Source organism: Lycium barbarum, chromosome 12, assembly GCF_019175385.1.
Source record: "Lycium barbarum isolate Lr01 chromosome 12, ASM1917538v2, whole genome shotgun sequence".
Classification (NCBI taxonomy): Eukaryota; Viridiplantae; Streptophyta; class Magnoliopsida; order Solanales; family Solanaceae; genus Lycium; species Lycium barbarum.
The window spans coordinates 79,021,471-79,026,936 of NC_083348.1; the positions used below are offsets into that span (position 1 = coordinate 79,021,471).

The 5,466-nt window shown below is 34.5% G+C and overlaps 1 long non-coding RNA gene across 3 annotated transcripts; it reads right to left on the bottom strand.

The window, feature by feature from the left end:
- Window positions 1–235: 235 nt before the first annotated feature.
- Window positions 236–4,392, bottom strand: LOC132621129 (uncharacterized). Of its 3 annotated transcripts, none has more exons than XR_009575424.1 (3): window positions 3,561–4,392; window positions 1,889–1,978; window positions 236–764 (listed from the first exon to the last, which is right to left on the bottom strand). It is a non-coding gene; the product is annotated as an uncharacterized LOC132621129 (long non-coding RNA). The 3 variants fall into 3 exon arrangements; XR_009575423.1 differs by having other exon boundaries at window positions 1,889–1,964; window positions 3,513–4,392; XR_009575422.1 differs by having other exon boundaries at window positions 3,513–4,392.
- Between the last annotated feature and the right edge of the window lie 1,074 nt (window positions 4,393–5,466).

Here is a 5,466-nt window from a genome sequence, read left to right on the forward strand (position 1 = left end):
AAAACGAATTGAATTGAACCTAGAATGGATTGAGTTTGGTTGAGAATTTTAGAAAGTCGAAATTCAAAATTTCAACTCAATGATGGCTAAAACCGAACCGAACCGATTCGTGCACAACCCTACTTATACATGGTAAAAGTGCTACTACTATAGAGTGGAACTGTAAGACAAAGTACAAACTTTTTCAGTCAAGCAAGCAAATTCTTTGAAACTGAACTGGGATAAAAAGCAGCACTTTCAAAATGTATTTTATGGATAACAAAAGGAATCAAGGCCTCTACATTCTTACCAAAATTTTCAAATCTTGAATAACATAGCTCCTGCCCATCAGATATAAAGCTACATCTACAGTACAACAAAACGAAAACGGTGTCTGGGTGATGAATGAAATTCCTAAACAGTCAAGAATTTTGACGAAAACAGTGTCTGGGTGATGAATGAAATTCCTAAACAGTCAAGAATTTTGAAACTAAAATGATGGCTTATGACCATACTGGAAAGGCCACCTTGGGGAATTTCATAGCCGTTCTCTCTACTACCTCTGAGATAGGAAAGGAGGTAATGATGATATAAGTTGCCCAAGATTCTGATTAAGAATATCAGTAAACCGATATACTTCAGATCAATTTGTAGCTCCGTATACACTTGAGTTAACTGTTGGATCGATATAGATCATGACTGCAACCAACATTAAATAGGAGGATGAAATAAGGCAGCACTGAACCAAGAACCATCCCACTATTGTATTTGTGAACAAATAGAACCTGCAAAAGAGAATGGGCGACGTTGTTACTCCTCAAAATAATTGGTATAAACATATGAAACCGAATTGGATTATATAAACAGCAGAGTAATCTATCATGTTTGGTGCACTGCATGTCTGAGGTGAAAACGCAATTTATATGGTAATAACCCAATGTGGTTGATGCCCGTATAGTTACTTGGGGCATTGTATAGGACCTGCTAAGGATAGCCTAACTTTACCATCTGAAACATTGACTATGAGACATAATGCTTCGTAACTACACCATTCACGTATTGGTGCATCTGTTTCCTACAATTTCAATTTATATGATCCATATATTCTTTTTGTAAAATTATCTCGATTACATTCTTTTTGGATTGCACATACCATGAGATATCTTAAGCAAGAGAAGAGATCTATATCCTAATCATTTAGTAGTGGGACTGACCAGTTGAAGCATCAAATACATTCGGCACAGAAGTCGCAACCTCATTTTTTAGACTCACCAGTGATCCCATATTTAAAAGGTCAAGATGTTAAAGTTTTGCAAGACATCAATGCATTTACTTGTCAAAAACCTATCTATTAATGGAACTTTAGGATATCTACAATAGTTTAGTTTTGACTACTCTCTTCCTAAGAAAACATAATTATCACAATTTCATACTAAGTAGAACTGACACGCCAACAGGAAATGCCAGAATCCATTCACTGTTTGCGCCTCTTTTATTCAGAAACCATATGTGCCTAATTGTGTACATAAACGAAGCTCCTCACGGTAGTTTAATAGTTTGCACTACTACTCAATTCCTTACAATAATTTAGGACAATTACTACCTAAGCTGAATTTTCTGTTGCATAAATGTATTACTAATCTAGTTTATTTAATGAAAAGGATACACATGGCCTCTTTCAAGGTTACTCAGTATAAAACAGACAATAGGTGACACCAACTACTCAGTGTAAGCAAGGAAAGAATTTGAAAGCATTATTCTTGAAAGCTATAGAAACCATCAGGTATTGCCAAGATCAAGAGATTAGAACCTAAGTTCTCTGTTGGAATAACATGAGGGAAGGATTTTGCTTGCAGACAATGAAACACGGTAAAGGCATGCTATTACAAATGCTTAACTTGGCAAGTACCTCTAAACCTTGGCCTTGCCAACTGCTATGTAGATGTAGAGCCCCTTCAAAAGTTTGCAGTTTTGGTTGGATAAATCTACATAAAGCATGCTTTAAAAGGGGATTCATTCAGTATAGAATGAATACAAAAAACAAAAGAAAGGAAGATAAACATATGGTGTAGTTAAAATCTTCAATCTCAAGTTAAAGTTATATGACGCAATCTGAATATCCAAGCTCACCTACAATTGCAATTGTATCTTTATAAATTTGTAATTGTATCCTATATCAAGGTCCCCCCGTATGTGGCAAAGGTAGATAATAATATTTCCTACCATTGAACAATCAGAAGCACCTCGGACAATAACATTCATCAATCCAAAGAAAAGATCAGCCTTGACTCTTTTTAATTATTGCGGATGTAATAAAAAACTTCTTCTTCTATAGCCATGTAATCGTCCATAATGAACTGATGCAATAGTTTACCAGCTAGTAGAAGAGTGTGCCCCTTATTAAGTCATGGTTGAATCCTAAAGCAGTAAACTATCTCGTTGCCATTTTTTGTCAGGTGATGTTTTGTTGATTACACGTGCCAAAAGAATTTAATATGGGTGTATAATTAATAGGTAAGTCATAGACATGAAAGTTGGTTGTAAATTTGTTATTCTATGAAGTCCGTGAAGTGCATTTTCTGTTAGATTCACCTCTAATTCTAAGTTCACTCTAAAATATATATTTGAATGCTTCTTTTCAAAAGGTAAGAAACGAGGAGCGGAATGCCTCAACCGCTCAACTTTCGATTGCAGCTTGTAAGCATAGAATTACCGGTTGTTATTCAGCATCTAAACTAAAGGGAGTTCCATTAGTATGCCTAATGAAGGATTCCTGAGACAATATTGTGACAAAGTTGAGCAATGGTACATTCATAAAAGCTTTTAAAAAATTAGGAGCAACTTAAGTTGATAAAGTTGTAGTATACCAAGTATGCCTTGTACACAATTGCATTACTCAAGGGAGAGGGACTACTATTGACTCCTTATACTACGACATTTTGTTATTCTCATCTATTGCAGTCCGTCATTGCAATCAGTCAATCAGTAACTCTTCATTGCCTTCTTCTATTACAATAGTAAATATAATATTACAGAGAAGAGAAAAAATCCAAATAACTGAGTTCTATAAAGCAAAAATATCTTCTACACTATTTATAAGAAATATAAAGTAAATATTTTCCTAGCTAAATTGTACCTAAAGTTTCTATAGGAAGGCACAACCATGAGAGTAGTTTTCTACTCACGAAAAGAACGCTGCATATATATGTTATAAGATTTTCCTGGAAAATGAGATGCCTTCCCACTAACACGCATAAACCTCCGATATAGAGCAAGTTTAACACACATCATGACTTAGCTTAAGATATATCAAACACTTATATCTCTTATAAAAACCTACACACATTACAATTTAACACCTTGATTTAAAAGGGAAGAAATTATACATTTTCAAGCTTATTAAAGGTGAACAATACAAATGTAAGACACCATGATTTATGATGTGGAAAGTTTGATGGATGTAAAGGCGTGCACCCAGAACACAATTCTTCTAGCTTCTACAATTATGTCAAGAAGCAAAACTTGTTACTTACAAACAAGCACATAAGCCGGATCTTCCAATGAAGGAGCGAGATTCTTACCGTCTTCGTTACAACAATCATGTTGAACTAACGACACTAAGTGATTGCTCTTTGCCTCTTATTTGCCTCCGTTTAACCTTAACTGAACCACTGCCAAAGTTTCATATAAATTCACAAACTAAAATAGTATCACCAAAATTAGTGTTCTGGAGCAATATTATCACCAAAAGTTAGAGTTCTGGAGCAATATTAATCTGATACAACGCTACTCACCCGATAGAAGATATGATTTGATAAATAAAAGCCTCAGAGTAACACAAAATTATATTCTTTGCTTCATATTCCTTAATAAAAGGCCTGAAATTAAATTGAGATGGCCTTCATTGAGAGAAACAGATCTGTGTCCCCTTGCCCAAGAACCAGAGCGAAAAATTTTTGCGCTTCTTCCGTAAAAGTTAGTAAATGTCGTTGTGGAATCAGTTTGATTGAAACTTTCGTGATTCTTCAATTAAGAACCAGGAAAGCCATGGCAAATGGAACACATTCAGAGTTTTTTGGGCAATCGGAAAGGAAGGCACTCCTAAGGAACGGCACAGGGCATAAACCGAATATAAATGGGGTATGTAGAAAAGAGAATAAACTCTAAGCGGTTTAGAATGGGAAAGAAGCATACCTGGGAGGGGTGAGTTGTGTAAGTCGGAGGGTGAGGGATGACGGAAGAAGAGTTGATAAGTTGTGCAGAGAATGATTTGGGTAAGAAGAGGCAGAATAGGGAGTTTGATGGGGTAATACGGGAGATCTGGTTTTATAATCCTTGACTATTTGCAAGGAGGCGAAGAGGCGTCTGTAGTTGGGGGATTGAATTTTAAAGGGTGGGATTTTTTTTTTTCTCCTAAAAAATCTAGGAAAATAGATAAATGCAAATCCAGTGAATCCACGTGAGCGGGTCTTTTGTCTGCTTTTATATATATATATATATATATATATATATATAAATGATATATAAGATTTGTATTAGTATAACCTTTTTCATATGTGGTCCTTATAATATATCAAATATTCAGGTTGGCAGTTCTTTCCTTTTTAACATTTCAATAACATATTACTTTAATGTGAATAATTTTGTACCTTCTGCAACCTTGATTTCGAGAAATATAAGTAGGAAAAATTGTCAAAGAAATTCTCAAACAGCATCAACCCTCGTGAATTCTGCATTATAAATTTATAACAAATGTCAAGTTATTGTCTCATCCTCTACTCAAAATATAGTAGAAATAAGATGTAAGATCAACCTATAATGCAAGCTCATATATGGAGCAATGATCGACCCAATCACAAGAAAGTTCACGAGAAAGTAATATATGCTAGAATTTAATAACCAAGAGTATTTGTTAACCAAAATAGGAAAGAAGTAAACCATATGTTTTGGGAAGTTTTTACTCTTTTTAAAAAGATTATGTGAAAAGAAAAAGTAGTATCAAGGAGCCCGATGATCATGTACAACACAACATGACAATGTTTGATGTAATATCAGTGAAAAATTCATACCTTCTCCAATGAATTATATTTTGGCCTACACCGCAAGAAAATTTAAGAGTACTGGAAACTACAAAATTATCCACTTTAGGATTGTGTGAAAAGAAAAAGTAATTACCGAGAAATTCAATGATCTTGTACGACACAACATGACAGTGCTTGATTTTATAATTTATCATAGCAGAATACATACTCTTCCAATGAATTATGTTTTGGATAACACTGCAAAAAAAATTAATATTAGAGAAACAATTTATAGTAAATCATTGGAAAAAAATAACAAACAACTAACATATGACTTGGACATATAAGCTGATTCTAAGAGAATAGAAAAGAGGAGCTTGGACGGGAAATAAGAGGAAATTTATGCTATAGGGAGGGCCGAAGCGTGGGTGGAGGAACTTGGGAGTCCTAATGGACTTTATTCATC